Source organism: Numida meleagris, chromosome 3 (assembly GCF_002078875.1).
Source record: "Numida meleagris isolate 19003 breed g44 Domestic line chromosome 3, NumMel1.0, whole genome shotgun sequence".
Taxonomy (NCBI): domain Eukaryota; kingdom Metazoa; phylum Chordata; class Aves; order Galliformes; family Numididae; genus Numida; species Numida meleagris.
This window is the reverse complement of record NC_034411.1, coordinates 29,797,836-29,815,467: the sequence shown is the minus strand read 5'-3', so window position 1 is coordinate 29,815,467 and position 17,632 is coordinate 29,797,836. Positions and strand designations below refer to the sequence as shown.

Sequence of the window (17,632 nt, the reverse complement as noted above, 5' to 3'; positions counted from 1 at the left end):
CCGCGTTGTTCTCCCCCGGGGAGCGGGGTGTGGGGGGGCGCACGGCCTGGGCCTCCCTTGGGCTCAGTGGGGCAGGCCCCGCCGCCACCCCCCGCACGGAGCTCTCCGGAGGCGGCTGCCGGGGCCGAGCGCTGCGCTCTGGGCCTTCGTCTCCGCGGAGGAGCGGCGCAGGGGAGCGCGTCGCGGCCCGGGGTGGGGGAGGCGGGAGCCCCCGCTGTGCCTCGGGCAGGCGGCGGCTCCGTGCGGGTCAGGGAGCGTACGGCGAGGAAATGGTGCTTTTGTCATCTTGCAGTGTGTGTGTGGGGGGGTCGCGCTGGATGAGGTCCTCGCTTTTGGCTGAGCCTCTTCTGGAGATGAGGGAGTAGGGTCATCCCCGTTTGCTAAAAGGGGTGTGTGCCGGGGAAGGTGGGGGGGGAAATGGGCCTGTCCCCTGCTGAACTCCAGTCATCCCCAGGGTTGTGTCTGCTGACTGGATTTCCTTTTCTCAGAAATCAGATGTATCATGGCAGATGGTGTGCTGGCAAATGCACGTGATCATAGAATGCCTGCAATGTATATCACAAAAAAAATCGGTTCCCAGCCTTCTTATTTATGAGACGTTCCAAGAATGTGTGACTCAGTAAGCCTGTGAGGGCCCACCTGAGGTCCACACTGTCTGAGATGGTACCTTCTTGAGATATTGGTGTCATACCGCTCACAGTGCCCTGGGGGAGTGGAGGCTGAGAGGAAGGAGATGCAATAACTGAGATTGATGTGGCTGAACATTGGGGTGTTTTATTGAGTAACAGGGTTTTAAACGAAAACCCATTTTTGAGTTATGGTGGAAACCTGAACTGCAACATACTCAGTGGCACTGTTGGGAGTGATTAGGCAAAATATACTGCAAATATACAGTAAATTATTTTGCTAATTTTTGTTTTGTTAGGTTCCCATATTTGGTCCTGTTGCTTCCCACAACACAGTGGGAAACAAGTTGCTGTTATCTGTAAGGCAGGGCACTGGCTTGTGTAACATGACACTGACGTGAGAGTCACAAAGCACTGAAAGAGAACTTTTTCTCTGGGCTGAAGTTTTTGGCTGGTTCAGCATGTTGTGCTAATGAGAAGGAAAGCTGGTGCTTCGTGTTCGAGGAGCTGCTTTGTGGTGACAGGAGGCTCTCCAGAAAACCCACTGCCTTTAAGGACTCTACTTCTTTCACAAAACGTACATTTCCTTGCACAAACAGCTATCAAAATGAAAAATTGCACTGTCAGCTTCCACAGTCTGAGGGCTTATTGTGCTTCTCTGTCCTGAAGAAACTTAAGTGCTGCCTTGTCATGACTTACCTTGGTCCTGCCAGTGCTTGAAGAGATCTGCAGGTAAATCTGCATGGACCTGCCCTTGTAGTGAAGCTGAACTGGCATGAGTTCTCATGGAGTCATGGTTTTATAGCAGCTTTCTGAAGAATGCAAAAAATGCTAGGAAAAAGATTGGTGTGCATGCAAAGCTGGAATTCTGCTGTAGATGTCAGCTAGGGTTATGCCAGCAGTGCCTCTCACAGCGGGTAAAGTTTTCTTAGTGACTTCTGTGTTGCTTCCACAGTTTAGAGGCCATGTTTGACCTTTATCTGCAGGTTTAAAACATTCGAGTTTGGAAACCTGTAACCTAACGTAGTAATTTGTGTGAAATTTCTGAATAAACGTGTAGAGGAATGGCTTTGCATTATGTATCAGTGCAGTGATTGAGAGTTCTTGAATGGATGTTCTTGAGTTCTCTGAAGAGGGAACTTGAGGCCCCAGAATAGTTAATTGTCCCTGGGCAAACAGAAGGGCCTAGATTATACCCAGTAGGTCTTGGCCAACTATAAAAGATAGTGTTGGGGTTTGTTATTGTTTGTTTATTTTGGCTTGATTTTTACTTAAATCTTAGCAGCACCATTTGCGGTGAGATGAATACTTTGTGCAGTAATCCACAATAATAGAAAGCATTCTGGAAGATACCACGGGAAACATTAAAATTGAAGTAAGCTGCGAATCTGTGGGCTGAAATGTACCTACTGGTGCGTAGTCATAACATAGCTCCTGAAATGCACACTGGTATAGTGCTGGAGTGCGACGAGTTAACAAGAGAGGACTGTATGTACTATTGCATTAAAGTTGGAGGGATTCTTCTTTTAAAATGCTGAGGCTTGTATTAGAAATTCAGACCCTGTCAGTAGCAGGGATCTCTGGTGACTGGAAAACTACTAAACTCTTGATGTTTCAAGATCTAAGAGACTGAAAAATGAACAACTGAAAGAAGGGACTTGTGTGAAACTGTTCAGAACTTCTGAAACATCTCCTTAAGGTCAACAACTAACGTTTTCTTACCTTTTGTGGGAGATCATAGAAGCCATCTTTAAACTTCTGCAAACTTCCCTTTCTCTTCAGAATGTCCAGCCTGTCGTTTTTGCTTTAGTCAAGTTCAAATGGAGCACTGGATCTCTATATTTAACAAAAACTTCTTTCACAGATATTGATTTATTTATGAATAATTCACAGAACTTACTGTGTGGAAACATTTTACTCCTCACCCCATCCCCTCTCTTTCTACTTTTGTATCTTAAAATTCAGTCGCTTGCAACTATCTCAGTTTTTATTGGAATGGTCTTAGTGTACAAAGGTTGGAAAGGGCACAGTATGCAAGTTGTTATTTTAGGTTACTTCATTTAGAGTTTATGCTGTGCTTGTCATTCTTATGATCTGGAAAAATTCTTTCTTCTTTCCTGATTAACAGACCGTGTAATTTTTATTTTTCTTAGATGAGTGGATTTCAGAAACCCATTTCAGTTTATGGCACATATACAATCTTCAGCTCTAAGTTAATAAATACATGAAAATATTGCTATATGCATGTATTCCAGTTAAGCCACTTTGCTTATTAGAGATGAGGCATAATCCTTTAATGAACTTCGTATTGGCAGTTCCCCATTGCCTTTTGGAGCACTCCGCAAAGGTTTCACTTGTGTACAGCTCAGAAAGGGATGAGGTTTTACTATTACACAGTTATGTGCATAGGTGAGAGTTGCAAGGTAAAACACTCCTTGGCTGGTAGACTGTGGAGGGGTAAGTCAGAGAAGGGTAATTCTTCTCCGCTGGTAGTGAAGGCAAAAAAAATTTGCTTTTTGTATAGTCCAGGCTGAAAGCAGACCGTTGCATTCAGTGACTTAGAACCAGAAAAAAAAAAAAAAAGGAGGAAATATGTTAATGGACAAAAAAACAAATGAATTCCGCTCTTGAAATGGTGGCAGCCAGCAGGAAGTTGATTGAAAACACAGTATGATTGGTTTCATCTCATCTTATTTCTGGCAACTCTAAGGTACTGTAGTCAGCTAAAACTGATGGCAGTATTGTTTGAGAACATGCCAGCAGGGTTTTGCAGGGTGATGCCATTTGTTCTGCCTTTCTCTGACGCTGCATACATCACAAACATGGTGAGACATGGTGCCCCAAGCACTGAGTACTGGCCTAATCCTGAGTTTATTTCTATAGAGTCTGGATTTTCCAGTTACTTATGTATCACCAGGTCCCTGCCATGCCAATCTGACTCTTCCCTCAATTTTGTTTACTAAAATTATACACTTGATCAAATGGTGAATCACTGAATGTAAGTGTGATTAGTTTGTGACTGTATATCACCAAAGCTTGCTTCTAGCTTGTAAACAAATAATGACTAATATCTTTGTGCCATTAGCAAACCTCTTCTTTGGCTAGTCTTTTCCTTCTTTTTCTTGGCGATTGCAGCTGGTCATTCCATATGAACTGTCAGTGACTGCCTGTGTAATAAACACTTTATATTCTCATAGGCTGTGTATATTGTCCTGAATGAATAATGCCTTCATAAATCTAATTTTGCTGTTGAAACAGTACTTAGATGTTCCTAAGTAACATCTCCGAAGAGGCTTGAGTGCACCACAGAAATACATGAAATACATACCTTTCCCTCTGGGAATTAGGTTTTCGCTTTGCTTGGATCATGCACTTATTTAGCCAGGGTTTCGCTTACTGTAGTTTTGGAGCAGGTACTAGAAGAAGCAGTGAAATTGTCACAGAATTGAAGGGGCTGGAAGGGACCTCTAGAGATCATCTAGTCCAACCCCCAAAACTGAAATTGTCAGCTTATGCAAGATAATATATTTGTCACCAAGTAGGCTTTTGTAGATTAGACCTCAGTATTCTCTGAGGTCCTTGAGCAAGTAGTATGCAATGAGGTAGAAGTAAGGTGCCTTGGGATAGCTGTGTGCGGATAGTGCTGCGTGAGGGAAGGACAGGGCTTCTCTGCAGCTCTGTTGATGGCAAGAAATGTCAGGTTTTTCCCCCTGCTACTTCTACTTTGATTTAAATCAATACCGTAACGATGCTTATCTTTTAAGAAGGTAATTCTTACAGCATTGTACAAGACATAAAACATTTAAGTGTAAAAACTTAATTGCTTTTATTGCTTTCAAATTTGCTGTAATACAAGTGAAACTAACTTTCATAGAACTACACAAATGTTTCTAGGTCACCTATCCCAGTAAAATCTAGTGGGTTTAAATCAAGAAATAAATTTGCCTATTGTGGTCCTTATTTTGTGTTTTGGTTTTAGGCTAAGACTAAAATACTTGAATATTTTATTACTTATATACTGTGCACAAGCTTATTTAATGTTATGTTAAATCCTTGAGTAAAAGAGCATGAAACAGCTTGTAGCAAAAGCCATCATTAACTGCAGTGAGGTAGGTGTACTGCAAAAATAGGAAGGAGAAATTATTTAATTGATAGAAACAAAAGGCCTAACAACAGATCGATTTACTCACAGGTTTTCCTCGGAAACGCTATGGAGGATGATAAGAGACTTTGGAGAGTCATTGGAATTCTTTCCTTGGATTTAAATTCTAGAAGATACTGAGAATTATGAGATGTAGAGTAGCTTCTATCTGAGGAGAGAGAGGGGAGGGAAATTGGGCTTTGTTGTGTACCCTGCTTGAATAAGAATATGCAGAATGAAAAATAAATTGCGAGGTTCTTGGGATTTCCCTCAGTCGTAATACAACTAGGAAAGCTTCTCAACTACAGTCAAAAAGTAGACTTTTTCTGTTTCTTAACTTTTCTATACAGAGAGCAAGGATGGCTGCGCAGTTGCAAGGAAGGTATTGCATTCTGGATCAGGGCTAAGCTTTCTATTTGCTGCAGAAGCTGGCCTTGAGGAAAGGGGGTTATTGGCACTTGAAGTAAAAGCAGATGAATTGGATTTAATATTTTAACAGTAATAAACTCTTTTCTAGGAATGTAAAAACAATGCTTTCTTTTGTGGTACTTAATAGAATAGGCAAGACAGAAAGGAGTTTTTGTTATTTAATAACAAACAGCTGTTCTGGATCATACAGGGATGCATCCAGCCCTGTCTTTGATTTGGGTGATAAGCAATGCTAAGGGAGTAAGTGTAGGAACAGAGCAAGCGTAGCACTGCTTATCTCTGCATGCCTTTTTTGCTTCTGGCAATCTGACATGAGGTTGTCCTCTGTTTTATAGATTTATGGCTTAGCAGAACTTAATTATTTTTTTTATGGATTCGCGTAATGATTTATTGAATCCATATGCTCACTTGACCCTCACAACATCCTGCAACAAGTAGTTCCATAATTTAGCCATGCTGCTTATGAAAAAAATAATTGGTTTTGTTTCCTTTAATCTTGCAGTGTGATAATTTTAAGGAGTGAATAAATTCAAGCAGCTGGTGTGTGAGGGTGTTTTGTTTAAGAAGATCCAAAAATAGGCCTGCTTGATTAAAACTGTCTGTTTACTTCTTCAGGGAAGCCAGAATTTGGGAAAACAAACACTTGCTTAAACCCGTGAATTTATTCAAAATCTTTATATAAATATTGTAGAAATAGTTTCTAATTATAGACAGATGCAGTGCTAATTATAGACAGCTGTATCCAGCACCTTTTAATCTAACTGTAAGTTCCATATTGGTCAGAATGAAATTTGGTTTCGTAGCTGCTCCTACCAGTGGAAATAAGAAGAATGGAGTGGATGTTGCGTGCTGCTTTTTGAAGCTTGCAGGAGTTGAGTAAAAAGTGACACGTGTGGGTCACCACCCAGGTTTCCTTCTGTCTTCCTGTCAGTCAGTACCTTCTGCATTTCTTTCGTAAACTGTGATTAGGGAAGGTTTGGTCACTGCTAATGGCTGTTCCAGTTAGTGCTCCAGAGTAGCTGTCAGACTGTTGAAGTATTCAACTGGTGTGTGGCAGCACAGATGCATTGCATTTTGTGTATTGCTACATTTTATTGAAAAATGCTTTGGGTCCTCTTAAGTTTCTCATGCTGAGTCCCTTCTGTTAGAAGGTTATAACATAGGCATCAGCTCTAAGGAACTACTGCTATTGTTTTCAGTTGCATATCAACCATTTCAACATCAGACTTCCACGGAAATGTTAATGTTGTTACTCTGTGAGCCTAATGTGTAACATTAGAGTCTCAAAGCGATGGAAGCATTATAACCCAGTACTTCCTTCAGGATGTTGAAATCACAGTGATGTAAAGCATTAACTCCATGATGGATATATTCATAGGAGATGTTTGGTTTTGATTTATGCATTTTCATTAATGCGCTATGCCGATTGTTAACGGACCTTAAAATTATTTTAACATAGGAGTTCGTGCATAAGCACAGGCTTTTTTAGGGGCAGTTGGTGGAAATTAGCAACGTGGTACATGTTCACAGCAAAACAGTTCTTATATTCTTTGAAGTTGAAGATATCACAGTGTTCTTCCTGTCTCCTCAAATACACAACCTTCAGTGGCATGCTTGGGATCTTTAAGGCTTGGTTGTGGACAGTGATCTTGATTATGGTGAAGCACTTATTTGGATTTCAGATGTTGATGTCTAATTTAGGCAGGTTAATCAGATCGATCCATTCTTCCCCCCCTTTTTGCTCAAATGGCGCCTTACATCTGAAGTGGTTCCTGTCTGTTCAGTGTTGATAGAGCTCAGTAGCATGGAGTCCCTTTTGGAATTAAAAATCAGGCATATTTGCAGCTTGAATTTACTTTTCTAGATGCCAGATTTGTGAAGGAACTTAGGTTTAAACTGTGGTATAAACTTTTTTTTTCTTTACCTATACTCAGGAAAATGTCTTGAGTCTGCAATTCATGGAATATTAAAATCACTTAAGACAACTGCACTTCAGTTTCTCTTCTAATAGCATCTGAGCAGTAGCGTTGTGGTAATTGCGGTAATACCTGTGCAGAGAAGTTGTGTTAGGGAATTGCTGATGGGTTTTTGCATCTAGCGAGCTCTCTGGGGTCTAGCAGCGAGGTGCAGCAGGGACCACTTTGCTGTATGTGTTGTGCCAGGATCAGAGGTGTCCTGTTTGCTTCCTGCCGCTCAGTCTGCCCATTGTACAAATGCTGTGAACTTGAACGTCGTAGGTCAGTGTGAGTAAGATGAATGTCAGTTTCTTAATGACGTAAAATTATTATTTGTGTTTTAGGGAAATTTATTTTTAAAATGACTTTTGCTGGCATTATGTCATTTAATAAATATACTTTGGGTAGTGTTAGATTTACAGTGTTTATTTGGTGCAGTTTAGGGAGTAACTAAGTAATGAAAAATTTTGGCAGGAGATAAAAACTGGTTCTCCTAAAATTTTAATAAGCAGTCAGACAAACTGTGAGAAAAGGAGGTTGTGTGATGATTACTATCTTTAGTTGCTAGCTTTAGCGTATTACATGATACTGAGTGAATTGTTTCATTTGAGGGCCTAGTTTTGTAATGTATGTATTTAACTTCTGTTTGTTTGACTGTAGAAGTTCTATTTAATTTCCAAGCACTTAAGAGGTAGGGAGAACAAGGGAACAAAATACCAGATTAGAAGCAGTGTTGGTGGTTTGGGTTTTATTTTTCCATGATAGTGCCCTAACTCCTTTGAAAAACAGAATCCAAAGCCATGTCCTCATGGACTTCCTTTAACTGTATCTGAGATCAGCCCAGCCGCGAGAACAGCAGCATGTTGATCTCTAATTGTATGTTGTTGGAGGTATCTCAGAGGAAGTTCCATATATAAGGTAGGTAAAATGCTGCCTTTTAGAAAGGATCCTTCAGCACTGGAAACTGTACTGTCCTTCCAGCTGTTGATTAGATTGCTTTTTGGTCATAGCTGCTATCAGTGCTAGTCTAGATCATTGATAACTCATTTATGTGTCTACAAAATTTTTCTTTACAAATATCCAGTACTGCTCAATAAAATGCATTTTTAGCTGGAGAAAGGTGAATCTTAGGTCAGGTATTGCTGACAACACGTACAAAAGCAGGTAATAATGTCAGATGCAGTAATGTTTGCCTGTTGTTTCATGTCCTAGTGTTTTCTTCAATCTCCTAGTAAACTAGTAGACATTAATGGTTTCTGAAATTGTCAAAGTGTTGTCAAATGTTTGCTTTGTCATGCAGGTAAGTTTCTAGTGTTCTCGTGAATTGCTAACATATTAATAAATTAGAAACCTAATGGTCTCTATTTCTAGAATCAGCTTTTGACTGCGTGCTTCTTTGAAGGAATAAAACATTGTATTTTTAACATTGTGTGATTCTGTAACTGAGGTTCTCTCCAATTTGAATTTTATAAGAGTGTAAGCCTACTTCAGTTTTTAATAGCAAAATTATTGTGGAAAGTAGTTTGATTTCATTTTTAAAAATGCTCAAAATGTTAGAAAATTGAAAATACAGTCAGGAAATGAGCCATCAATTGTGCTATAATTGATGAAGTGCTTTTAGGAATAATGCTCATATATCCAGAACTTACCTAACTAACCTAGGCGTTAATTCATTTCTGAGCTTTCAAAAGAAAATAATTAACAATAGTATCTGAGCACTTCAGATATCTCTTCTTGGCACTGGGTCTTTGTGATTAATACTTCATTGCAAAGTAATTGAAATTAAACTTGCCTTGGAAATAATAATTAACTGAAGATGGAGCAAATTGACTCCTCATTTGATTTAAGGAAGTGACTGACTCTGCTCATAACTCCTAATGTTGTCGAGTGGATGGAGTATTTGTGGTACTTGTAGCGTACGTATTTTAGAGTATATTTCCTCTCTAAATTAGATATTATAAATGAAAGTGTGGAATATCGCAACATACCTCTTCTTTTGCCTGTAGTTCGCTAGTGTAACAGGGTAGTTGGTATTATTTTGGGCCCTGGACGTACTGCTGTTTTAACTTTCTGCTTGGGTATGGTGATTCCAAGTATGTAGATATTGTGTCCCTAATGCTAGATATTGTTCCCTTTTTTAATGGTTTTTTTTCCTAATTTTTTAATATACTGTATGTTCTCTTCTTTGCATTCAAGTTTGGAAAAGATTTATTATTAGCTCTGTGACTGTATGTGACTGTCAGTTGGACCATGCTTTCTCATCTGGATGTTTTCCATCATTAATGAACCATATTGCTCTTCCTTTAATTCCGCAGTGGTTTAAGAGTCTTGAATGCAAGACCTGACAGTAAAGAGCATTTGCAGGTTCCCAAGCTCTGTTCTTTATAGACGGATGTTTGTTTTAAATCAGAACTTGCTGTAAAGCAGTGTTAACCTTGGAAACAACATGTCGATGGGTCATTCATGTTGAAGGAAGTGCTTGTGGTGGGTGGAGGAAGTTTCTTTCAATCATTAGAGTTGCTATGCAATTAGCTGAGCAAGAACCGCCTGCGTTACACATCTGGAAGTCTCAGGTGGTTTTGTAGCACACTCTTGATGAAGATAGGACTCCATTATTATCCATTATTCTGCGATGCTGTATTTCCTTTTATTATTAATGTTCTCCTGTGACTAATTCAAACAAGACCAGAAATCTTTCTGGTGAATAATTAACACTTCCTGTCCTGCTCTAGTGGCTTGTAAAGACAGATTCAAGGGGTAAAAACACAATGTATATGTCATTGTACAGTATATATGTAACTGTATAGTAAATTAACAAATGTGTCATTCTTTCAAAGAAAAGTAAAATACTGGGAATTTCATCGCTTACTGGTGTAACAAGAGCTTTAGTATGACTGATTAGAATTCAGTTGCCTGAGCTAACGTGTCCTCTGACATGCATCCAAAGTTCAGATAACTGAACTACCGGTTGCTTTTCAAACTACTGTAATTGGAAACTCAAACTAAATAGCGGTAATAGCGGTAGGCCGAGGCTTTAAGAAACATAAGTCTACAGGTTTCAGACAGTATAGCAGAGGTTGCTGTAGTTGTTTTTTCTTGGTGTGTGTCCTCAGATCAGTTTGCCAGCACAGTACTAAGTTCTAGGTACCACTGAGACAAATAGTGATTTAGCTGATCTCTTATGCAGGTCCTTTCTGACATTATTTCCATTATCTGAGTTGCTGATGAGTTTCTGGCTTCTCTTAGTGACGTATTTGTTGCAAACTTTAATACAGAAGTGCTGCTAAAACACAGAGTACTGCTCAGGTGCGTCTGTCAATTTTGAGGATGAAAATAGCTCTCAAATAAGTTCCTTTTGTTTGAGCGCAGCTTTGACTACCTATTCTAATAATATTTTTCCTGATACAAATAGCATAAAAATTAAAAGTGAAGCTTTGGGGGTTGTTTTAGTTATTTTTGAGCAAAATGAAGGCCACTCAACCAGTAACTACCATAGTGAATTTATGGTCCATACACATTTGTGCTGCTAAGGTTTCTGTGGTAAGATGGTGATACAGGCAGGGCTGCTCTAAAGGCTTGTGTTCTCCGGGTGGATGTGAAGGCAGCTGGAGGAGAAGGTAGGGGGAATAGTGTAGATGATCTTTACCTTGGGTTTTATTGTTAATGATCTGTGCCTTCCTTTTTCCTGCTTGGCTTTCTTGTCCCTCATCATCTGTGCAGGACAACTCTGAAGGCAGATCTTGCATTTTTATTGGATCGACTGAATACCTAACTTGGAAAAAGTAGGCCAGCTTTTGGATACACAGGCCTTCCTTCAATCCACAGAGAAATTTCTCTGGTTATACTAAGTATATATCTAGGTATTACTTTTGTCTCCAAAATCAGTTCTGTGTGTATGCATGCCTATTTCCTCATGGCTAGCAGGAAATCAGAAGATGTGTGTCTTCTACCAGCTGGCTGGACAGATGACCCTAATTAATGTTTGTGTGTTGGTTTTCCGTTGTTTAGTTGTGGGTATGGTTCAGAAACTGTTGTTTCTGCTAAAGTCATGTAGCAAGTGCTGAATGTGGTATGATGTTCACCACAAAATATGTTAGCTGATAGCTGTCTTCAGATGGTGCTTATTGAACTACAGACTTGTTTAGTTCACTTAGATTCTGGTTGAATTAGTCAAATGTAAATGTTTTCTGTGGATGCATAGGTAGCCTTTTCCCTTCCTGTAATGGAGAGAAAACATCTCCTTACGTTGTCTTAAGGAAAAATGGTGCTTAAATAGCTAGAAGGTCCAAACTGTTCATTTGCCAGTCTGCTGTTGAAAGGGACGGTGCATTAAGTACTGGGAGGTAAGATGAGGGAAAAAAAATCATATCCATGAAGGTCATAGTCAGTATCTGGTATTCATTAGTTTCCTAGTTGATACAGGACAAACAAAGCTATCTCTAGTTTCTTAGACTACTATGGTGAAAGTGGAAAGAGGGAGGATTGTGTGGTCTCCTTACAGAAGGGGCCCTCTGTGAGTAAAGAATGCAGCTGAAGAAGGTGAATAGGTATATGATTAAAAGCTTTAACTAAGTCAAGCATGATCATGGAGATGTTCTTTTTTCTTTGATTTTTATCTTTCTCAGAGATTTGAGATGACGAAGAGTTATGGGTTGATACTTCTGCTTGCTTGCTTAAATTTTTAAAATCCCTTTTAACTTCTGCTTCTGTTTAGAATTCAACATTGGCATAGTTGATGAAGCAGTAATCTTGCAGTGTGCAGCAGTGTCACAGGAGTTAGGTGGTTAAAACTTATGTCTTCTTATGTACCAACAAAGTTGCACATAGCTGGAATAAGTGTTCAGGATGAGGTAATGTTACGGGGCTCATTTTTATTACCTGCTGTTAATGGCCGCTCAGTGCTTGGTTAGCGGGCCTATGCCCGAGGTTACCTCCAGAAGTGCACAAATGGCTGATCGAACGAAAGGGCCTTTGCTGTTTGCTCTGCCTGCGTGTGAATGAAATATTTATCTTGGCTCTGATTTCCCACGGCCTGAATTAGATGCAGTAAGCGTGCTGATCTTGATTTTTCCCTTCGGTACCAATTAGCAAAGGAAAATACTAAGAAGGTGAAGCTTTTTCCCACGTTTTCTCCGTGTTATTTCAAACCGGGAAAATGATGAGGATAACATGATGGTGCCTGAGTGCTGCACTACTCTCGTTTTTGTTCATGTAAATAAATATACGCTGTCTGCTTTAAACGCTTAGAAAGTAAAAGCTACCTTGTGAAAATGACAACTGTGAAGATTACAGTTTGTGTTTGCATTAATCTGGATCACTGAAGATGGAAAAGCCAAAATACCAATCTGCGTAAAGGTTTCCTTCTCCTGTCACAGGATGAAGGATTGTTTTTTCACTAGGTGTTTAAAACCCCTGAACTTTAGAGCGGAACATGTGCACTGAATTCTTTCTATGCTGGTAATTGAAATGCAATTGCCTGAGAAGTGGCAAGTGTGCTGTGTGAAATATGAGCAAGGCGCAATGCATTGAGTAGGGGGTCTCATTTGAACTTTACATCTGGCACCCTTTCTGGAAAGTGCCGTTCCCTGCCCTGTCACGCATCGCCTGGCGTGCGCAGCAGCTCATTTCTAATGGCTAGCATGCTGGCACGTGGAGCCAGTTTATGCTCTGTAGCCAGTACTGAGTTAGTGGGGCACAGTGTTCAGCTGGCCCACACTGCCCGCTGCAGCAGTCACAGCCTCACTTAGGGGATTTCCAGTGCAGCTGCAGTGGGATGAGAGCTCCTTACAGAGAGCTTTCAAGGCCTGACAGGAGAGAGGCAGTTGGGATTGCATACCCTAGAGAATTAATTGAGGCTGAAATAAAACTTTGAAGGAGGTGAGAAGAGGGGAGAGTAAAGTGCATTCGCATTCTGATTATTCATTTAGTTTTCTTGTCACCACTTCTTTTAAGTGCTCACCAGTAGGGAAGAAATAGTGTTGTTGTTTTTTTTTTTTTTTTTCAGAGAATAAAACTTTCTATTTTGGGGTGACCTTGTTCTCTCTGTCCTCCAGCCATTTTTTACATCTGCTGTACTTGCATTAAGGCTTTAGTTTTAAATTTATAAGGAAAGTGTCAAGTGGCTGGGCACAAAATTTCATGTATTTTATTAATTATATAGACACTGCAAACTTCTCCACATACTGCTTAAAAAAAATAATCTCGCTGCGTATATATAATTATATTATGACAAAGTGTTTGGACTTGAGGGAGCAGGTGGCATGTTGGGGGTAATACTTAGGATTTTTGAGAGGTCCCGATAATTTATTTTCCTAAGGTAGGCTGCTAATTGACTTCATGTAGTAGAGAAGACTAAGCTAATGCTTGTCTTGACTTAGTTGGAATTAAAAGAAGATTCGTGTTTAAAATGCAGAAGTGGACTTAGGCAGATAGTTAAATTTGGGAGTTAAGACTTGTGGGTCGCTGATTACCCCCAGCAGATTTGTTATGCCAAACATGTTTCCAAGCGAGACTTATTGCTGTTGGTAGCATGTTTGCTTATAAAGCTAAACACTTAACTAATCTCCCTGTGTTGTAGCATACATGTTAGTTACCTTGTTGCATTTATCATTAGATGCTAAGAGGAGAGGAAATGTGCGGGTTTTATTTGTTTTGTCAGGTTATTGCACAACGCTTTCTTGTACTCCTGCACTGCTAAAATTAATGAGATTTTTTTTTAAAGGGTTTTGCTTGTTTCTTTGAATTTTACCTGTTCTGTTATTTGTTAGTGCTACCCATGTACACTCTGCTTTACAGAGCTGCCACAGAATGAAGTGCAAAATAAATGTATTTTAAATTAAAACTTATATCTGGAACAGCAATTGTATGAAAATATTAATTTATATTTTACAGATGCAGAATGCCCCCTAAATGTTGACATTATGCAACATTGTCACCTGTTAATTTAGGATGTACAGTGCAAGAATTGTTCAAAATCCCCAAATGGAATTTCTTCCCAAAGTAATTGTGTAAAAGAGAAGAAATGTGACATGGCATAGACCAGGAAACGCCTGCTGCTAGGAGAGGTTACAAATAAGTTCAGCCACAAGAGCCTGCTTATATTGTTGGGGAGAATGAGTAGAAGATTGAAATCCAAGTGCTTTGTTATCTTATAGCAGACTTAGAGATTTATGACTGAAGAGTGTGTATAGAGAATGCTGAATGCTCGCTGCTGGTTATGCCCCTTGCTGCTTGCAGGAGGAAATTTTGAGTGGGGACTGGCTTAGAGCGCCGGGCAAGGGTTACTTATGCACCGTGTTACCCATGTGTTATTCACTGGAACCAAATAGCAGGGGAAGTGCAGAATAACTCTTTGTGGCAGCAGATAGGTACAGGCAAACTCCAGCTTTGTGGGTGCAAACAGTCAGAAAGGGCCCAGACCTTACCTTATCACTCATATGTTGTCAAGAGGAGTGAGGATGATACTGAAGTGCAGAAGACTGAAAGAGATTTGTGAGAAATAAAGCAAAAACAGTGTTGTGTACCTTAGAGCATGAAAGTGTTTTTTCTTCTTGGTTTATTTTTTTAGAAAAAAGATCATGCATCAATAGACATTTTCAAGCTAGGGAGTATTTATAGTCCCAGCTTCCTAGATTTCACTCGCTGTCAAGTTTGTTTAGACTTTTTGTATACTTTCTAATACTGAAAAGCTTGAGAATGAATTCAAACCACCTGAATTCTTATCCAGTAGCATTGGATGGAATATATTTCTTGGAGAAAGTGGAGTTCTGGTTTGTTCATTAGTAGGACCTGGTTAGAAGAGCCCTGGAAGTAACATGGTTGGGTTAAAAACAGAAAGAACTCTTTATCATTTGTGTAACAAGGCAAGCACGGTTCCTGTGATTGAGTGTTCTTCACTGAAAGTCCAGATATAGGAAGTGATTTCAAAGCATTTAAATGACTTCTGTATCAAACCCCACTGAGCTTTGCAAACGTTATGTTGCCAACCGTACTTATGTAATATGATCAAACTGTGTTTGTGGGCTTGTAGGACTGAATCCAAAGCAGAAATTTTGTGAGTGTCTTAGTGGGGTGATTGCTTAGTCAGCATATGACAGGGCTGTGTGTGCTGATTTCATTTAATTGCGTTTCAGATGTAATTACGTAGTTCTTTTCTTCTATGAAGCACATACATATTTAATAGTGCAACAGTTTATATCAACTTTGAAATGAGTTACATGTTGGAATAAATAATACAGTTTTGCATTCAAATATTTTCACCAGCTGGCAGGATAACAGAACAAACTGCTCTTTATTTAATCAGTAGTTACCATTCAGTGTTGTAGTGAAATTTCAGAGCTTTCCAATGAGAGGATGCCATAAAATGGAATGAATAGCTAACCTTAGCTTAGTTTGTAGTTTGCAAATGTGAAAATGGGTCATAAACACATGATCATTTATTAGCATTCTGAATATCAGCGTGAAATGTTTGTCTGTGGACGGAAATGTAACTATTTTCATTGTACACCTACAATGAATACGATGCCATAGTGCAGTAGTGTTGATTTCTTATTGGTAACTCTTTTATCTGTTTAATTATGGCAGAAATTATCTTGTATAGAAGAAATAATTTTCCTCCTTAGTAAGATGCATCACTTCACATTAAATTATTATTGTTCCTGTGCACAATCTGTTTTGGGAAAATATGTTCTCAGAATTATGTGGGCACAGCATTTATGACTGTTTGGATTCTGTAGCGGTATATCTAATTTTGCTTGTGCTGTGTGACCTATTTCCAAACAGCTTTCAGTTGGAAATAACTGCTTTCAGGTATTTGTTGTGCTTCGCAAAGGTAGCACCACTGTTTTCTGTAAGAGACAGACTTCTTGCACAAGGATTTTTAGAGTGCGTGTACTGATTCACAAGTTTAAGGAAAAAACTGGGAAATCCTGAGTTTTATAGGGCTGTAATACTGTTCTCCTGTTTCTCTGCAGTTCTATTGTGCGGCATTTAACTTTCTCTCGCCCCTAGCCCCTTTTTACGTGCCTTAGGATGTATGCTGTGTCTGTGTGTCAGGAGTCCTGGTGGCAATAGGATTTTCCCTGAATAGAGTGATGGGGTATACTGCTTTAAGTTGGGAATGAGATAGGGTTACTGAGCACACTGGCAGGACTTTGGGGAGCAGCAATTTAACTGCAGTAATGTGGGGCTGGGAATGATGTTTAAAATAAAAAGTTCAGGTGCCCTGAGTCAGCATGATTCTCAAATTCCCACACTTTCCTGTTAAATTCAGATGGACTTGGCAGAGCAATAGCCATCATTGGTATGGGTGTTTGACATTCAACACTTGAACTTGAAATTGCAATATTTGTACTGTTACCACCGGTCTTTGCTGTAATAGACAGTTGAGTTGTTCATGCACCAAAAAGAGCTTTGGTTTCAGTGAAATCTGGACACATACGCTCTGTAGGAAAGAAATAAGCCCTTAGTCCAGAACAAGCTGTAAGCTCTCAAATTCCAGGGTGTGATGTTTGGTATGGGACAGTTTCAGCAGCGTCAGTGACTTGGACGATGAGTCAGTAATGAAAAAATGAGTTATTCCATCCACACAAATTCTGCTTTTATGATTACATGCAGTGTCAGTAGAATGTAAAGCTTTCATACAGCATAGCTTGTACAAAGAAGACTGATGTTCTTAGGGGTTCTGCTTTCCCTTAACCAGCCTTTTATTTATTTATTTTTAACTTTTTAAATAAAATCACACAGCTTTTTCATATTACGTGCTATAAATGGCAGAAATTCAGCTGCAGCCGCTGACCTTCAGCTGTGTAATGGCAAGATAAAAGTTTTTTTAAAAACTCTTGGTCCTGATATATAAAGGGCACTGCTTTGTACATCAGTAAAGACCGGAGTATTTATCTGGTTAGCCAATTGATAGGCTTTTTATTAAGGTACTTTTGTCCCACATAGGAAGCTATGACTCAAAATAAAATGCTTACCTTGAAGGAAGTAGAAATGGTACAAGGAAAGATAGGATAGTTTCCCATTGTCAGCTGAGAAGAGGGAGAAGGTTTGTTCAGAAACTCTTCTTCTTCTCCCCACGGGCTATTCTGTTCCTACTGTTGAGGAGGCTTCTGGACTTTTCTGGATGCTGTGGGATGAAACGTTCCTGGTGTGTTACAGAAGCAAACCCTGCCCTCAGAGTGTGAACACTTTTATTATAGATATTGCCAAAAAAAAAAAGGAAAGAAGGAAAAAGGAACAGAGTGTATTCAAAAGTTTCTTATGCTATTGCAAAAAAAATACAAAAATGAATATAACCTCTGTTCCCTTGAAACTGTCAACATAAGGGTGGTTGTGTTGCTGTAGTTGATTGGAAAACTAAGGTGAGTTAGAATTGTGTTTGTCTAGAAGCTGCAAGGGAAGTGTTGGACACATATGCAATGAGTGAGACAATGTAGTCTTAAAGTAGGGTGAGATTAGTGGGGACATAGGAGGATTTA

At 39.5% G+C, this 17,632-nt stretch overlaps 1 protein-coding gene across 1 annotated transcript in view; it reads left to right on the top strand.

Annotated features, from left to right (window-relative positions):
* ZFAND3 (zinc finger AN1-type containing 3) overlaps nucleotides 1-17,632 on the top strand; it is a 133,196-nt gene that overhangs the window by 1,167 nt on the left and 114,397 nt on the right. The window lies entirely within an intron of this gene.